Source organism: Sinohyriopsis cumingii, chromosome 7 (genome assembly GCF_028554795.1).
Source record: "Sinohyriopsis cumingii isolate HCF-2022 chromosome 7, ASM2855479v2, whole genome shotgun sequence".
In the NCBI taxonomy this organism is placed as follows: Eukaryota; Metazoa; Mollusca; class Bivalvia; order Unionida; family Unionidae; genus Sinohyriopsis; species Sinohyriopsis cumingii.
The window spans coordinates 127,036,559-127,055,418 of NC_142967.1; the positions used below are offsets into that span (position 1 = coordinate 127,036,559).

The window sequence follows — 18,860 nt, forward strand, 5'->3', positions numbered from 1 at the left end:
TGCATGCATATGAATAAGTTGATGAAATATACATCATGGAAAGTGTCCCATGTAAGTTGATGAAATATAAATCATAGGAAGTGCCACTTACAAGGTGATGGAATGTACACTGGAAATGTCCCATATAAGTTGATGAAATGCACATTATTGGAAGTGTCCTTGATCAGTTGATGAAACATACATCATGGGAAGTGTCCCATGTAAGTTGATGAAATATAAATCATGGCAAGTGCCACTTATAAGTTGATGGAATGTACATTGGAAATGTCCTTTATAAGTTGATGAAATGTACATTATTGGAAGTGTCCTTGATCAGTTGATATGTGACTGTTTGCAAGAGAAAATCTAACTGCTTCACTTGGCATGAAAGGTCATGCTGGGTAAACAATGGGTACATCATTTATTATGTTGCAGCCATGGTATATTCATGAGACGTTGTACCATTTGTTGTGTGCAGCCATGGTATTTCCATGAGAAGTTGTACCATTTGTGTGCAGCCATGGTATATTCATGAGAAGTTGTACCATTTGTTGTGTGCAGCCATGGTATTTCCATGAGAAGTTGTACCATTTGTTGTGTGCAGCCATGGTATATTCATGAGAGGTTGTACCATTTGTTGTGTGCAGCCATGGTATATTCATGAGAAGTTGTACCATTTGTTGTGTGCAGCCATGGTATATTCATGAGAAGTTGTACCATTTGTTGTGTGCAGCCATGGTATATTCATTAAGGAGTTGTACCATTTGTTGTGGATGAAAAGAGGGCATAGTGTAATATATGGCTTATGACAAGGTTTTTGGATTACATGTGACTGCTGTCTCCTTGAAGCAAATTGTTTGAGATGTTTCTTTAAAATTTTCATTTCTTTTTGGCAGTATGAAATAACTCCCGAGTGGCTGAGTGGTCTAAAGTGCTCTCCGTTATGTATCACTGCCATCTCACTTCTGTCTGCATGGGTTCAAGTCTCAGATTCGGCTAATGTGGGTATGTGAGAATGCTTGCCAGTAACTTCTATAGGGTCAGTGGTTCTTTCCGGTGATTTCCTGGGTTCTTCCTCCACCATTAATACTGGCCGCCATATATAGCCTATTATGTGCTGAAAAATGGCGTTAAACCAAACAACAACAACAACAACAACAAGCCAGAGTAAATATGCTTTTAGAGTCAGTTCATTACACACTGATACATCCAGAGTAAATATATAGTCAGCTTATTATACACTGATACAGCCAGAGTAAATCTACTTTAGAGTCAGTTCACTAAACACTCATAGAGCCAGAGTAAATATATTCTAGTAATATCAGTTTATATTGATACAGCCATAGCCTCGAGTTAACAATACATTGATATACCATATATTTCCAAATTAATGCCCCCATGTTTTCTTTTAATTGCTGTATTAACAAATCTGGATTGCACATTGGAAGAAGTGTGAATTTACATTGTCTATATTAAGTAATACTGTGTAAGGCATCACTAATGTCATGCAGTGGTACTATGTGAATATTACGAGAAGTTGCCTGAAAATGGGATCCTGTTAAAATTGTCTTTGGACTGCTTAATTCCTGTGTTGCATTTGTGGATTACAGAATGGTGACAATTAATAATAATAATAATAATAATAATAATAAGAAGAAGAAGAAGAAGAAGAAGAAGAAGAATGCTTTATTTATAGAGTCTGACTCATTAGTCAAGGACTATTCTCCCCTGAGGCCCTCTTAAGGAGAGTATAACAATGCACATTATATGAAGATGGCAATAATTACTGTTTATTTTAACATGTTTAGTATTAAAATACTGAATTCCATTATCTATTAGAAACACATACATGCTCATGATATCTCTTCTTAAATACTCTAATATTTTCAGCAGACTTTACATGTAGTGGAAGCATGTTCCACAGTACTGTACCAGAGTATTTGGAAGCTCTTATTAAATTACTCTGTTCTTGGTTTTGGTGCCAGAAGGTTTCCATGTGATACTGATCTCAACTGGTATTGTGTTGAAAAAAGCCTGAATAAGTCCTGAAGATACTCTGGTGCAGTTCCATGTAGACATTTATATAAAGAACTGCCTTGTTAAAATCTATCCTGTGATGTTTGAAATTTTCTGTTCTTAAAAAATGAAAAGGGGATGGGGCATTAATTATGGTGGGTTAATAATTAGGGAATATACATTAGTTTTAGTGCAGGGTCAGTTAACTGCACATTGATGTAGTTTGAGTAAATATACTTTAGAGCCATTTCAGTAGACATTGATGCAGTTTGAGTAAATATACTTTAGAGTCAGTTCAGTAGACATTGATGCAGTTTGAGTAAATATACTTTAGAGTCAGTTCAGTAGACATTGATGCAGTTTGAGTAAATATACTTTAGAGCCAGTTCAGTAAATATTGATGTAGTTTGAGTAAATATACTTTAGAGTCAGTTCAGTAAATATTGATGAAGTTTTGAGTAAATATACTTTAGAGACAGTTCAGTAAATATTGATGCAGTTTTGAGTAAATATACTTTAGAGACAGTTCAGTAGATACATGTATTGATGCAGTTTGAGTAAATGTATATAAAAATCAGTTCACTAGATCTTGATATGTCTTGGTAAATAAAATGCATTTTTCATTATATGATGAATACATTGATGTATTTGTGATTATTTCAAATAATATGAAACTGGTTGAATAATTTCAACATTTTGGTTGCCATTACTCAAAAAAGAGCACACATTTAAGTGACAAGGTAGCAGGCATTTTATGGCAGGCATTTTATGACAGGAATAGAGGGTTTGACACAAAGGAGTTCAGACTTTTCAAATACGTATTTATCAAAGACAGAATGCACGTGCCGCCACTCAGCTCAACTCTGTAATTCAGGATATTTATACTCTTAGTGAATGGAATACACCTCTTTATGTTCTACACAGTCAGTCTGCTATCGCATTCAATCTATGACAATTGATAACAATTTAACTAGACTGGTCTACCTTTGTATTTAATTCTTAGCAAACAGAATTGCTGGGTAAGCAGAAAATGTGTATAGAGAAATGATGATATCAGAATTCAATGCAAGTTGAAATCATCCAGGCGCCGATTGCCTAATGTATTTTTTTGAGAGTATTCCATTCAAGCTTCAACTGAATGACAGGTAATCAAGTAGCTATACTGGATGATAATGGGGGGCAAGTGAAGTGTTCCTCTACACGATCATTAAATATTCTTATTTGAGAAAATTACAAAAGATAAATTTCATGATATTGAGGGAGACGTTGAAAACGTAAATAAAGTCTGTCTGGAATTATTATAAATCTCATTTCAAACTTTTCCTGCAGAAAAAAAATTAGAGATGAAAGAAGAAAACTTTCTTAATTCTATCAATAATTTTGAGTTAAATTCCTACAGCATTAGCACAACTCGCATTTCTTTGTATCCCCTTCATGATTTAAAAAAGAAAAAGCATCAAGGACGTGAAAAATGCATAAATCCTAGTCATTGAATTCACTGATTTATAATTTCCAACCTAATTGGCACTAAGTGGTCCCTAACACTATCTAATTATTGTCATTTCAACACCAAGGGAACTTCCTGAACAAACCAAGCAAGCAGACTGCTTGCTGTCAATTTCTGGCATCTAGAATACCAGTAGTCAACTTCAGTAAAAAAATTCTGTTGTCTGCATCCAGTATTTGCAGTATCTAGTTTCAGCATTTCTAAAAGAACAAACAAATAAGAGGAATTCTTGTGTACATGTGTTAAAGAGATGAAAATGCAAAATTATGGAATTATTGAGACTTTCACAGATGTTGAACAAAATCACATCTGTTACTTGAAAATTTAGCCTGGCCTTAGTAAATATGGTGACAGTGCTGCTCAAGAAACATTTGATTTGAAATGCCAACAAGTTGACATTGTTTGGGACCCCAGGTGACAATCAGGTTACAATTTATAAATCAATGAAAAAAATGACATAGTTTTGTGCATATTTTTGTATCCTTGATGGCTTCTGTCCTTAAAATCAGTAGGGGGTAGAAACTAACTGGATGACGTGAGAACAGAAATTTAAAGCAAGAGAAAAAAAATATGATTATTTAAGGATTTTACCCTTTTTTATAAATGCAAAAGTTGGTATGATTTGTGTTTATGTGTCTGCTTGGTTTCCTACCTCTCTGCCAACCCACTTTCCATGGTATGTTGATCAATCCACAACTCATCTATCCATCACTCTAGTCCTCCATTTAAATTAGATAAATTATTCAAATCATTTCAAATTGTTCAGGGGGAACATGCCTCTGATACCTCCTTCCCCCCCCCACCCCAACTCACACTAACTCACTTGCTCATTTGCATATCTACTTGTTCTCATGAAAAGTATTTTGTTCTGAAAATTGGGGGCAGTCCTGATGTTGGTCAGCTCAGACTAGGAAAGGAGGATTTACCATACTTCGTAACTAAGAATTCCATATATGTTCTGTGGTATCTGCATATCCTGCAGGTTTTCTGACCACATGGGGACTTAACTTTGTGTGACCAGAATCTGTATGTTTGGGCCATTTTTTTCTCAAGTTGAAATGTCCAACTTCCTGCTGAACATAAACCACTACAGTTGCCACATGCTTACAGAGTTTATCAATTAGCATGGCAGAAATCTGACAGATACCTTATTATCTAACATAGTATCGATAACATGGCATATTGAACACAGATCAATTTGCTCTGTAAGTTTTTTAGTATGGTACACATGTGATACTTTGTTATCTAACACTGTATTGATAGCATGGTATATTGAATACAGATTAGTTTGCTTTGTAAGCCTTAGCTAGCCATGATAATGTTAATAGCATGTAAAGTAAAATATAGCGTTTCAAGTTGGAACTGAAATTGTCACCCTAGCAACTAAAATTCAAATTTTGTAAGTGATAATGGTCAGATGGTCACCCTTTTGCAGATGGAATTCAATTCATGGCATAATCTCGTCTGATTGTGAAACAGCTGTTTCCAGCTTTACTTTGCTGTCTAGTCTGGTTTATGAGCCAGCTTGGGTAGAAAAAAATCGGGTCCAAAAAGTGAGGTTTTTCCCTCTGTATTTTGTAGTGCAACTAGATATTCCAAATTATTTGGTATCATTGTAGAGCTACATCTGTCTACCTTTCTATAATACCACCCACTTTATTGTATCTTGCATGACCATGATGCTACAGAGTTAGGCAGTAGGCTACTACATCCTGCCACGTTATCTCGTCGCTAAGGGTTAATGTGTTAAAGTGTAGCAAGTGACCAGTCTGATACCTGACCAGTGCAGTATGAGGTGATGGTATAGATCATTTGGAAATATGTGGGCAGTGAGACAAATACAGAAAATTTAGTTTGCAGAAAAATCACTATTTAATCATCATAGAGGTAGAAATGGCAATGGCTTTATAATAGAATAAAAATTATGGTCTCTTTGTCAGTAAATTCAATTCTGGTCAGTGTATGAGTGAATTTGAGTCTAGACAGTATGAGTAAATTTGAGTCTGGATTAAGAGTAAATTTGAGTCTAGACAGTGAGAGTAACTTTGAGTCTAAACAGTACGAGTAAATTTGAGTCTAGACAGTGAGAGTAAATTTGAGTCTAGACAGTGAGATTAAGTTTGAGTCTAGACAGTGAGAGTAAATTTGAGTCTAGACAGTGAGAGTACATTTGAGTCTAGACAGTGAGAGTAAATTTGAGTCTATACAGTATGCAGAGGAAAGATTGTTTAGAGACTCCAAATAATGAATTTGAATGAATGGCCTGAGGTTGAAACACCTGAAAATTTTGCTTCTGTCTAATGGATCTAGGTATACTATTGAAAATAACTTGCTTCTGTCTAAAATGAATCTAGGTATACTATTGAAAATAACTTGCTTCTGTCTAATGACTCTAGGTATACTACTGAAATAACTTGCTTTTTTATAATTCCTCTTAAATTTTCAATAAATAAATCATTCATTTATTGTCATATTCTTCTATCAGTTACTAGCTCAACAGATTTCAGCTCGCAACCAAGTATTAGGACTTGATGATCTAAAATTTGAAAGTAAAAAACAAATTGTCAGGAGGGAGGTTCCATAAGGATCAGGTTTTATACATACTAAGACTGCTGTTTCAGAATTACCATCATTTAATTTTTCTGCAAAACTCAATATGTAGTTCTATTTAACAATAGTGTTGAATCCATTTAATATTGTAATTGGTGTTGATATATTATTATGTAGCTATAACATCCCTTAAATTCGAGTGACAGTAGTATTCCTGATGTTACAGTACACGTGACACCATTGTCCCTGTTGTTACAGTACACATGTGACACCAGCATCCCTGCTGTTACAGTACACATGTGACACCAATGTCCCTGCTGTTACAGTACACATGTGACACCAATGTCCTTGCTGTTACAGTACATGTGACACCAGTGTCCCTGCTGTTACAGTACACATGTGACACCAGCATCCCTGCTGTTACAGTACACATGTGACACCAGTGTCCCTGCTGTTACAGTACACATGTGACACCAATGTCCCTGCTGTTACAGTACACATGTGACACCAGTGTCCCTGCTGTTACAGTACACATGTGACACTAGTGTCCCTGCTTAGATTAGACAATATTAAACTTTGTACTCAGACAAAACTCTTTAATCCATGGCAGCATCACCTCATCAACCCAACCCTTTTCATTCACATGTATCATCCATCCTTATGGTGTATGAACACAGCCTTGGAATTTAAACCCATGAAAATGTCCCACCTGTCCTACCAACATTTTTATGTTTAACTGGTCTTATTTATGCAGAGATCTGTTTTAAAATAATAATGTACAAATTTGACAAAGTTTTCAGACCAATCCTTGATTTTCACTCTTGTTTGTACGAAAGGGATAAAAGTCAGTTGGACTTAGACAAAAGTTTTGGTTTTGAGCAATACTGTATAAATTTTGCCAAGTCATGGTATGATTCTGTTGTGTGCTGAGAATTCATAAAAATGTCAATATTTAAGACAGAAGTGGAAAGTTTAAAAGATATTTCTCAAACTGGATTTAGTAACGTTTGTACCATCCTCCTTATTTCATTGACCATATGGAAAATATAAATTTAAAATATCAGGTACAGAAAACTATTGGTTTTTGCACCTGCTTTAAAAAAAAAATTCAGAGATTAATTTAGTTTATTGATTTTTTTTAGATACAATTATTATAATTCTACTTGCCAAATATTTTGCGAAGTTTTGTTTTATCTTTCAGTTTTACAGTTCACTGAAACAAGATAGATTGTCTGTGAAAGAACATAATAGGATTTACTAGATTTACCTGCTCTTGATGACCTTTGAACTCTCAGTAGTTATATGTACAGGTAAGTGACCTTCACCTTGCCTCACATGGGTCTGACATAGCTGGTCAGGTCAATTACATGAAAATTGAGCATTAGAGCTTATTGTCTGGCGACTGGTGTCTGTACTTGTCACAGAAATTGTTGAATAGACTAATTGGTTGTTTAATGTAAATGGATAATGAATTTCTGTGCTGAAAAATCCATTAGTTAGATGAAAACTAGAAATTTGTTAGGAAATAATTTACCAGTTAAAAGTGTATTATCAAGTGACAGTAGGTCTGGGCTGCATATCTTTTTATCGTTAAAACCTGACATCAGTGTTATAAAAGCCACAATGAAGGAAAATAAAAGTGGTGTACCAGTGAAGCCTTTTATGTGATACAGTTACACAAGTGTATCTGGTCTGTGGGAAACTAGTTTTGTCTTGCCAGCATGGTGTTAGTCAAAAATGGTCAAGATTATATCAAGCTAAATGAAGTTTTCTATTCCATTTATGAATCAAACATATAGACCGAAGTTTGATCAGTACTTTGGTTTGGACTAAATTAGATATGTAAATGGATGTGCTGTTGACCAGTTAGTGTGCTACTGTCCTGACTGGTATCATGTAATTGATTGATTATTCATTTTGTTACTTAGTAATGTTTAAAACAGGGTTTGACTGGTCATTCAAAATGAGCTGACTTGACACATGACCATGACTGCCCTTTTTTTACACTGTTTGGATTTGTATACCTTTTAATAATTTTTATATTCTTTATTCTTGATTTGATACAAAAGACATTATGTGATAATACAGATGCAGATCATCTTTTTAATTGATTGTAAAAATGGAACAAACACTTCTGCAGAGTTGTAGATCAAAATTCAGTTGTCACTTAATTAGTTTGTTTCAGTAATTCTTACAGGTATTGCTTGGATGGTAGAATGACGCTTTTCATGTTTAAATGCAAGAGGGGATATTGAATTTATGAAATCATATTAAAAGATAAAACCGAAATAAGAACTTTATTGGTATTTATTTCTTTTAAGTATTGCCACTAACAGGCTTTACTGTCATCTTCATTCATCCACATTTTTGTCAGATTTTATTATTACCAGTGTTTTTTTTTAAATGAAAATTTAACATAATATTATGTCTTATGAAAAGTTGTAAATTTCGGGTTTTCCTTGCACTGTCCGATGTTTTTATTGATATGATGTGATGTATCAAGTTTCATTTACCAATTTTGATTGCATTTAGCCAAATAGGGTATTTTTATCAGGGTGTATTCTGTAAGAAAAGAGGAGATCCACTCTGGATGCTGCATTAGAAGCAGGTTTCTTGAGTTAATTGGCCAGGGTTCAAAGAGGGAGCATTAAAGGATGAAGAAGCAAACATCACTCTATGAAATTTGGTATGCATGTTTATAAACATATGAAGGATGAGTGAGCAAACATCACTCTATGAAATTTGGTATGCATGTTTATAAACATATGTAGAAGACCAGAAAAGATTTTCATGTCATTATAGCAGCTTTTCAGATTTTTCAAAATTTGTAACTTTTTAAAATTTAGACCTATGTGGTCAGTAACATTAAAGAAATGGGGGCATTTGTGTTTTACAAACACAGTTTATGATTAGACTTCATGTGGTACTAAATGACTATTTGTTCAGTGTTTTAGACTTCATGTGCTACTGAATGACAATTTGTTTCAATGTTTTATACTTCATGTGAGACAAAATGATTATTTGTTAAGTGCTTTAGACTTCATGTGAGACTAAATTACAATTTGTTCAGTGTTTTCGACCTTATGTGGTATGAAATGACTATTTGCTCAGTATTTTGCTCAGTCCAAATCAATTTTTATTTATTTATATGTAAACATTGGTAGTGACTTGCAGGGTATTTACATTTAAACATTGGTACTGACTTGCAGGGTATTTACATGTAAACATTGGTAGTGACTTGCAGGGTATTTACATGTAAACATTGGTAGTGACTTGCAGGGTATTTAACATTGGTAGTGACTTGCAGGGTATTTATATGTAAACATTGGTAGTGACTTGCAGGGTATTTACATGTAAACATTGGTAGTGACTTGCAGGGTATTTACATGTAAACATTGGTAGTGACTTGCAGGGTATTTACATGTAAACATTGGTAGTGACTTGCAGGGTATTTACATGTAAACATTGGTAGTGACTTGCAGGGTATTTATATGTAAACATTGGTAGTGACTAGCAGGGTATTTAACATTGGTAGTGACTTGCAGGGTATTTAACATTGGTAGTGACTTGCAGGGTATTTATATGTAAACATTGGTAGTGACTTGCAGGGTATTTACATGTAAACATTGGTAGTGACTTGCAGGGTATTTACATGTAAACATTGGTAGTGACTTGCAGGGTATTTATATGTAAACATTGGTAGTGACTAGCAGGGTATTTAATATTGGTAGTGACTTGCAGGGTATTTCTATGTAAACATTGGTAGTGACTTGCAGGGTATTTACATGTAAACATTGGTAGTGACTTGCAGGGTATTTACATGTAAACATTGGTAGTGACTTGCAGGGTATTTACATGTAAACATTGGTAGTGACTTGCAGGGTATTTACATGTAAACATTAGTAGTGACTTGCAGGGTATTTAACATTGGTAGTGACTTGCAGGGTATTTATATGTAAACATTGGTAGTGACTTGCAGGGTATTTAAATGTAAACATTGGTGGTGACTTGTAAGGTATTTACATGTAAACATTGGTAGTGACTTGCAGGGTATTTACATGTAAACATTGGTAGTGACTTGCAGGGTATTTACATGTAAACATTGGTAGTGACTTGCAGGGTATTTCTATGTAAACATTGGTAGTGACTTGCAGGGTATTTACATGTAAACATTGGTAGTGACTTGCAGGATATTTATATGTAAACATTGGTAGTGACATTTACATGTACACATTGGTAGTGACTTGCAGAGCCAAATTCAACATGCCAGATTGTCTGCTATTACTGAAATTTATTCATTTTCTTGAATTCGTCATGATACAAATAAGAAGTAATGGAAATACAAATAATGATTTTTACTTGTTTTTGATGAGTTGTGTATTGAAAATGACTTGAAAGCAGTCCCTGATTTTCCTTAAATTAAAGCTTTGCCTGAAAAAAAGATTGTCTTACTGTCACTTTTATGGAGAGTTGAGTCGGTTTTATTGTCCCTGTTTCTGACTAATATGTTACTATGGTTACTGATAAAGATTTATGTGACTGTGGATTATAAGGGTTAGTTAAGAGGATTATTTATGGACAGGAGTTAGATTTGATTGTGGTAAAAGCTTTGTAACCTGTTATAATCTGGACATTATCTTCTTGGCATATTATAGATGCTTCCATAGCTAGCAATCTCACATACCCCTAGTTTTTAGCTCTACTGGTCATACACCAGAAGAGCTTATGGGATGCCCTGTTTTCTGTCCTCCATTAGTTATCTGTCTGTCCATTAGCAAATGTTTGTTATAGGTATTCCTCCTTAACCATTTGAAATATGACCATATATCACAAGGTTTAGTTGGTCATTGCCATGTATCGCAAGGTCTAGTTGGTCGTTGCCTTGTATCACAAGGTCTGGTTGGTCATTGCCATGTATCGCAAGGTCTAGTTGGTCGTTGCCTTGTATCACAAGGTCTGGTTGGTCATAAGCTCAGACATCCAATACGGCCAGTGAATGAATGACTGGCTATTTTTGGAATATGGGACATTCATTCATTGAAAAACTTTGTATAATATCTAGTTGATCCAAAAGAAAAAAAGTGCTGATCTGACATCTAGCATAAATGCCACAGCAGCCATCTTGAAAATCTTGTTAACACTACACATCCAGACTTGAAAATCATGACAGTGAAAATGTTGCCAATCTTACAGTCATTATGGTTGCTTTATAGGCTGTTTTGAAAATCTTGTCACTTGAGAATATCGGAGCCGGTAAATCAGCAGTGGACAAGAAGAAATGTTTTTATCTTGAATTCATGGACATTATTTTCAGACAGTAGCGTGTCATTGTCTTAAAGGGACTGTTGTTATTACCATTCTCCCCAGTTGTAACATGTTTCATTATAATGTGATTTGGGGTATAACACTGTTGCTAAGGACTTCATGGCTAAAATCACATCAGTATAAAAGAATAAGTGTTGAAATGAGGGAGAATTATACATGCCCCACCCCCCAGCTGTGACCCAGGTATTGTAACCCCAAATTTTGTAACAAGATGCATCTATTGTGTGTACAAATACATGTTCAAAGTTTGGTTAAAAAAATAATTCACATATGTCACTGTAATTGAAATCTTGTATTTGACCTTTGTTCCTCTAATAACGGCCATGGGACGTGGGGGGCCCAACCATGTCCCTCCCACACATGGATACAGCTGGGACTCCAAGAGATAAAGTTTTGGTTAATCCGCCTATTGATTTAAGAGGAGAATCTGTCATGGACAGAACACACAGATCACATTATACTTTCGTAAATCTGTCATGGACAGAACACACAGATCACATTATACTTTTGTAAATCTATCATGGACAGAACACACAGATAATTTTTATACTTTCGTAAATCTGTCATGGACAAGACAGACAGATCACATTATCCCGTTACTAAATCATGGGGAATTTTAAAGAGTAAATTTTTATTCTTGCTGTTCATAGAGATTCATTAATTTTGAAATGTGTATTAAAAAGAAAAAATGTAAGATATATGGAATGCTGATATTTGCTTTGTCAGTTACCCCAGACACCCATTGTATGATCTTCAGTAGCAACTGAAATTAAGTCTTTAATCTAAATTAGTTTGGTAATCACAAATATCTACTGTACAACAAAATAAAGAAGGAAAACATGGCTGGCAAAAGGTCATTTCATAACGTTTGTTTGCCAGTGTCTGTAGTCTCTCCCACTAGTGGTAAGAAATGCGGTTTCTTCCTATCTGTGACCAGTAAGTAAGTGAAGGCTATTGAGTAGCTCAGTACATTGATTCTGATTGGAGGTACACCTGATGATTCACCTCAAAAATCTAATCTTTCTTTCATTGGAATCCTCATAAACTTTTACTGCTGTTGCTGGTGCATTTCAGAGACTTCCTAATCTACCAGACTGAATCATTTAAAGACTTAAGAATCCCTACAGCCTCATGAGTCTTGACTGTTATGCCAGAGGTTAATTACGTCCAGAAAATGGAGCATGATCACCTTTTGCAGTGGTCACTAAAGTGATATATATATATATATATATATATATATATATATATATATATATATATATATATATATATATATATATATGCAATAAACTGACAATGAACAGTGCAAAACTAATGAATCTTTTTCAATGGTAAATGCAAGACATACAAATAAAACAGAAAAACAGTTGTGTTTGTCTTGTTTATGTTTTGTATTTGCCTTTGAAAAAGACTCACTGGAGTCGAAAACGCTCAGGCTAGTTAGAAACTAGTTTCGCAATGTTCGTTGTCCGTTTATTGCATTTATCTTAATCAATCCCTGACACACGTGATCCCTTGCTTGAAAGACTTGTTACTCGCCATATGATTTGTATTTTATATAGATTATTATATAGAATATATATATATATATATATATATATATATATATATATATATATATATATATATATATATATATATATATATATATATATATATATAAGGAAGGAAAAAATGAAATTGTATACATGTGCACTATTTGTATAAAACATGATTATAATGAATAAGGAACTGAATTGATTTTTACCATTACAGTGGAATAAGGAACTGAATTGATTTTTACCATTACAGTGGAATAAGGAATTGAATTGAGATTTACCATTACAGTGGAATAAGGAATTGAATTGAGATTTACCATTACAGTGGAATAAGGAATTGAATTGAGATTTACCATTACAGTGGAATAAGGAATTGAATTGAGATTTACCATTGCAGTGGAATAAGGAACTGAATTGAGATTTACCATTACAGTGGAATAAGGAATTTAATTGAGATTTACCATTACAGTGGAATAAGGAATTGAATTGAGATTTACCATTATAACGGAATAAGGAACTGAACTGAGGTTTACCATTATAACAAAATAAGGAACTGAACTGAGATTTACCATTATAATGGAATAAGGAACTGAACTGAGATTTACCATTATAATGAAGTAAGGAACTGAACTGAGATTTACCATTATAACGGAATAAGGAACTGAACTGAGATTTACCATTATAATGAAATAAGGAACTGAACTGAGATTTACATTATAATGAAATAAGGAACTGAATTGAGATTTACCATTATAATGGAATAAGGAACTGAACTGAGATTTACCATTATAATGAAATAAGGAACTGAATTGAGATTTACCATTATAACGGAATAAGGAACTGAACTGAGATTTACCATTATAATGAAATAAGGAACTGGATTCAAATATACCATGGAGATATTGTTCTCACATTGTGTAGCATTAAGAAAGCCTATAAAATATTTGCCTGGCCATATGTTGTTGTATTTTCTTTAGAGTGATAATGACACATCATCAGCTGTGAACCAATTATGTCCAAACTGTGATCCTGATGGATTTCTGTCAAATCAGCTTGATGGCCATCTATAAAGCATTACAAAACTGACCATTCAGATGTCTTCTGGCTTCTGACTGAATTTGGTTCTTATCTGATGTTCAGCATGGCCACCACAGTAGCTGTCTTTATAATCTTGTTATCACTGAAATGGAATATTGCCATGGAGCTGTTACCAGAATACTCCAGATGCTGTATTGTTGGTCCAGTATTAATCCAATGTCCAGTACGGACACAGTAGTTGCCATCTTAAAAATATCATTACTCCATTTGGATGGTCATATCATTGAAGATTTTTACTAAACAACATCTGTGTCTAGTTGGTTCATAATGGTGCTATTCCCGCTTCAATGGCCATCTTGAAAATCATGTCATCACTACTTTTCCAAGATGGTTGACATATTGACATCTTCCTTTCACCAAAAGCTTTCTTGTGATGTCTAGATGGTGCTAGGGGCCGACCCAGTATTGAATATGCTGATCATGGCATCCATCTTGAAAATCTTGTTTCATTGCTTCTCCAAATAGAAAGTCATATCAATATGGAGTTTCTATCTGAAGGCTTCGTATTATGCCCTGTTGGTCCTAAATGCAAATGGTGCCAAGTTGACAGCCATTATGCCCACTACAGCAGTCAGTTTGAAAATATTATTATCCCAGAAATAGTCTTATCTTGAATTCCTGGAAATTCTTTTCAGTCAGTAGAGCATCAGTCCCTGTAAGGGGCTCTTGTTTATTTTTTTTATAACTTTCATGGTTTGTCATGGAAGTCAATCTTCTGTTCACCAATTGTTTGTCTGAGACTGAGAATCTTCAAACAATGAAAAGTCTGACACCTTGTAGCATCTGATGTGTGCAATTTTCACATCAGTATAAAATTTACCAATTCACAACAATATATTTTTGCAGAATTTGTCTATTGAATATTGCTGTATACCTAAAAGTGTTTGTGAAGTATATTTGAAAATTTTGTAGAAGCTGATATTCTGATGGATAGAAAGATATTTGATGGGGGAGGGGACACTTTATATGTTCAATTGATGAGTTGCCAGTTTCATCCAGTACATATTTTTATTTTATTTTATAGATTTTTTTAAATAGTGCGACCATGGCATTGTTTGGTTTCCTTATTTGGTCTGTTTCATGCCTGTAGGACTTGTGGTACTAATTCAGCTCCCTTAGTAGACCAATGGAAACACCACAATATTAAAAATTCAATAATTTAAAATTTCTGGATGCTCATGATCAAACCCACATTTCTCAGTACAGATCCATCCTTGATGCAAGTTGTTGCATAGAGAGAACCCTATCCAGCAGCATTTTCTTGATTTACATGTATTTGAAACTTGTTTTCAATTCCACACCAAAGAATTGGGTGCTGATTTTAGGAATGAGGTTTTTACACTCAAGTCTAAAAGGGTTGAAATTCCATCAGTTGTCAATCATTGTCACTATTTGTTTCAGTTACAACTGGGATAAAGTCTCCAAAGATTCTTTACTTAACTTCATTATCGACTGGTCCTGGCAGCCAAACTATATTGGCCAACCAAATCCATGGTTGATAAATCAGTCCCACACCTATGATGATATTGACTGGTGATTAAGGGGCTGATATTGCCAATTTATTAAAACCTGTTCATTAAATAAGACCCACATATCGTCCATCAGTATCAATACAGATTTGGAGGATTGATTTATCAGACTAGTCTAACCCATACGTACTCTGTCATTATCAACCAATCCTGGCCAGCCAAACCCATACATATTCTTATCATTATTGACCTGTCCTGGCCATCCAAGCCCATATATACTCTATCATTAACGATCAGTCCTGGCCATCCAAAACCATATGTATTCTGTCATTATCAACCAATTCTGGTGAGCCTCACCCTTATATACTCTGTTTAATCTTCACCCATTTCTTGGCAGGTTCCCTATTTCCATATATTTAAGTACCCTGAGTCCTATAGGGAGTGAGGGACCAGAACTCTGGATATTTGCATACCTGTAGAGAGTGAGGGACCAGAACTCTGGATATTTGCATACGTGTAGGGAGTGAGGGACCATAACTTTGGATAATTGCATACCTGTAGGGAGTGAGGGACAAGAACTCTGGATAATTGCATACATGTAGGGAGTCAGGGACCAGGACTCTGGATAATTGCATACCTTTAGGATGAGAAGGGCCAGAATTAAGGGTGAAAGTCATGCACTGAAACCTTTTGGAGCACGCTTTTTGTTTATCACCCCCATGGTCCCACAGAAGACATGTTATTTATATGTGTCACTTGTGGATTGACATCATCCATATAATATATTGATGGTAGCATCAAAAATGTATTTTTTTAAAGGATTTCTTTGGTACATATGAGAGCAGACTTAAAGCATTGGACCACTTGTTGATGCCATTCAGATTGTATATAAACTGTCAGAACTGTGTAACATGGTAATTGCTTTTTATCAGGAAGTCAGAATAACAGCAATAGGCCTGCCTATCATGATGTGTATTTCCCATATCTCAGCCTCAGACAGGTGCTTGTAAATCCAGTACTCCAGTTACCCCAATTATTCACTTTAAATTACCATGGAAGCTAGCTTAACCAGTGACAGAATCTTGTACTTTAGAAATTAGTGTTTTTCTATGGGATTTTTCTGTTTTTCTCTGCTATGTATTGCACCAAAAGATCTTTGCTTTTGAAATAAGACACTAAATAACCTGTTCCTTTTCCTGTTTAGCTAATTTTTCTTCATTTTCTTATTGATAGATTTTTGTTATATAAGGTATGCTAAAAATACTAAATATTTTACATTATTGTTTACTTTTTGCACCATTTCTTTTCAGTCTTAAACCATGTTTACAGTAACTACAATGGATTTAATCCAGTCTTAAACCATGTGTACCATAAGTACAATGCATTTAATCCAGTCTTAAACCATGTTTACAGTAAGTACAGTGCATTTAATCCAGTCTTAAACCATGTTTACAATAAGTACAGTGCATTTAATCCAGTCTTAAACCATGTTTACGGTAAGTACAGTTCATTTAATCCAGTCTTAAACCATGTTTACAGTAAGTACAGTGCATTTAATCCAGTCTTAAACCATGTTTACAGTAAGTACAGTTCATTTAATCCAGTCTTAAACCATGTTTACAGTAAGTACAATGCATTTAATCCAGCTTTCAGATCAGTCATCAAACTTGTCCAGATAGACACCACTCCATAATCAGGGTGAGACAGTAGTTCTTAAAACTTGTTTGTCCCTTGGTACAAGTGCAGTGAAGAAACAACTTGTCCATTGATATTCCTCACTTTATGATACAAAATGTATCCTAATGTATAATGTATTGTTTTGCCTTTTTTGAATTGTATCATAGGCAGTGAATTTTGAAGAAAATCTATTTATAAATTAAGCTTAGAAAAAAAGTTGTAATAAGGACAAACATTGTCATTAATGGGTTTACCCCTTTACCAGAAGGAATCAATGTCAGAGCACCTGCATTTCATTCTCCATGATGTGTGTGGTACAGCACTGTAGAAAATTGGTTACTTCTTGGATTTGGTGTGCAAGGTTTTGTACTTGCCTGTGGTAAAGCTTCTTTTAACGTTGAATAAGGTGAGACATTGTTATTGGCAGAATTCTTGATTCATATCTTTATTAAGAAATTGACAATTAAAGATCTCAGCCATGTATAATGGTGTTGAAGACATGCACACATGATACATAACATGGTTCAGACATAAGGGTGCAGTGGTAGCTTGATTATTAAAGCATTGGACTCCTAACGACTTGTAATCCAAGGAATACAGGTTAGATACCCACCCAGTCCAACCTGGGTTGGCTGTCTCATTGTGTCCTTGGTAAAGGCACTTAGTTCCCATATCCTTGGCATGACAGTATGTGTTTAAAGTGCCATTGAAATCAACAACAGTACAGCATTTAGCTATGGTCCAGAAAATTGAGCCAGGAACTGTTTATTTTACTGAGGTGTTGCAGAGCATTTTCATTAAGAAGGTGTAGATAGTTGGATGTTATTTTGGTCTTATCTACACTCTCCAGACATAAGGAAAGGTTTTGGTCTAAGTCAGGAAGAATGAAGAACCAGGCAACAATGAGAGCTGTTAGGGTACCACTTGCTATTAGAAACATGGTTCTGGAGGCATGGGGGGGCTCATAAAATAGTATTAAAAGCTAAACATTTTGAGCTGGTTGTCTTAGATTGAGCCTTCAATTCACTTATAATTACAGTGATCATGTATTTCAGAAATACAACTCTTTCACTTCCACAAATAGTTAATCTCTTTTTTAGTCTGACAATTGATAGCTGGATATTGCTTATAAAAATTACACAAAAGCATATTCTGGAACCAGTTTAAAAGACCATCGAAACTGGATAGATGACTTTTTGAGCCTAAATGTATGAAAAGTCACTGGATGATAAAAAAAAATCTATTACTCTGATTTCGGGGCCTAGAGTGGCTGAGTGGTCTAAATCACTCACCGTTCTGGATCACTGCCATCTCACATCTCTCTAAATGGGTTTGAGTTGCAGGCTCGGCTAACATGGGTACATGAGAACGCTTGCCAGCAGCTTCTTGTGGGTTGGTGGTTCTTCTTGGGGTTTTCCAGGGTTCTTCCTCCACCAGTGATACTGGCTGCCATGTATAGCCTATCTGGTGCTGAAAAATGGCATTAAACCCTACAACAACATACAGCAACTTTATGCTGATTTCAGCAGGAATCAGTCGGTCACAGTGATCTAATTCTTTTTTCATTGTATGACAAAATTTGACATTTGTTCTTAAATGACAAGTGGACTCCCTAAACAGGGCTTTACTGCATGATTTGGCAATCTATTGACCCACTGCCAGTCCTGGCCAGCCAAACCCATACATAGTCTATCATTATTG

At 34.9% G+C, this 18,860-nt stretch overlaps 1 protein-coding gene across 5 annotated transcripts in view; it reads left to right on the forward strand.

Annotated features, from left to right (window-relative positions):
• LOC149796087 (roundabout homolog 2-like) overlaps positions 1–18,860 on the forward strand; it is a 394,782-nt gene that overhangs the window by 147,317 nt on the left and 228,605 nt on the right. For all 5 annotated transcript variants that reach the window (XM_089966001.1, XM_089966005.1, XM_089966004.1 and 2 more), the window contains one exon: positions 7,254–7,362. The gene's annotated coding sequence lies outside the window, so the exon portion shown is untranslated. The remainder of the gene's footprint in view (positions 1–7,253; positions 7,363–18,860) is intronic.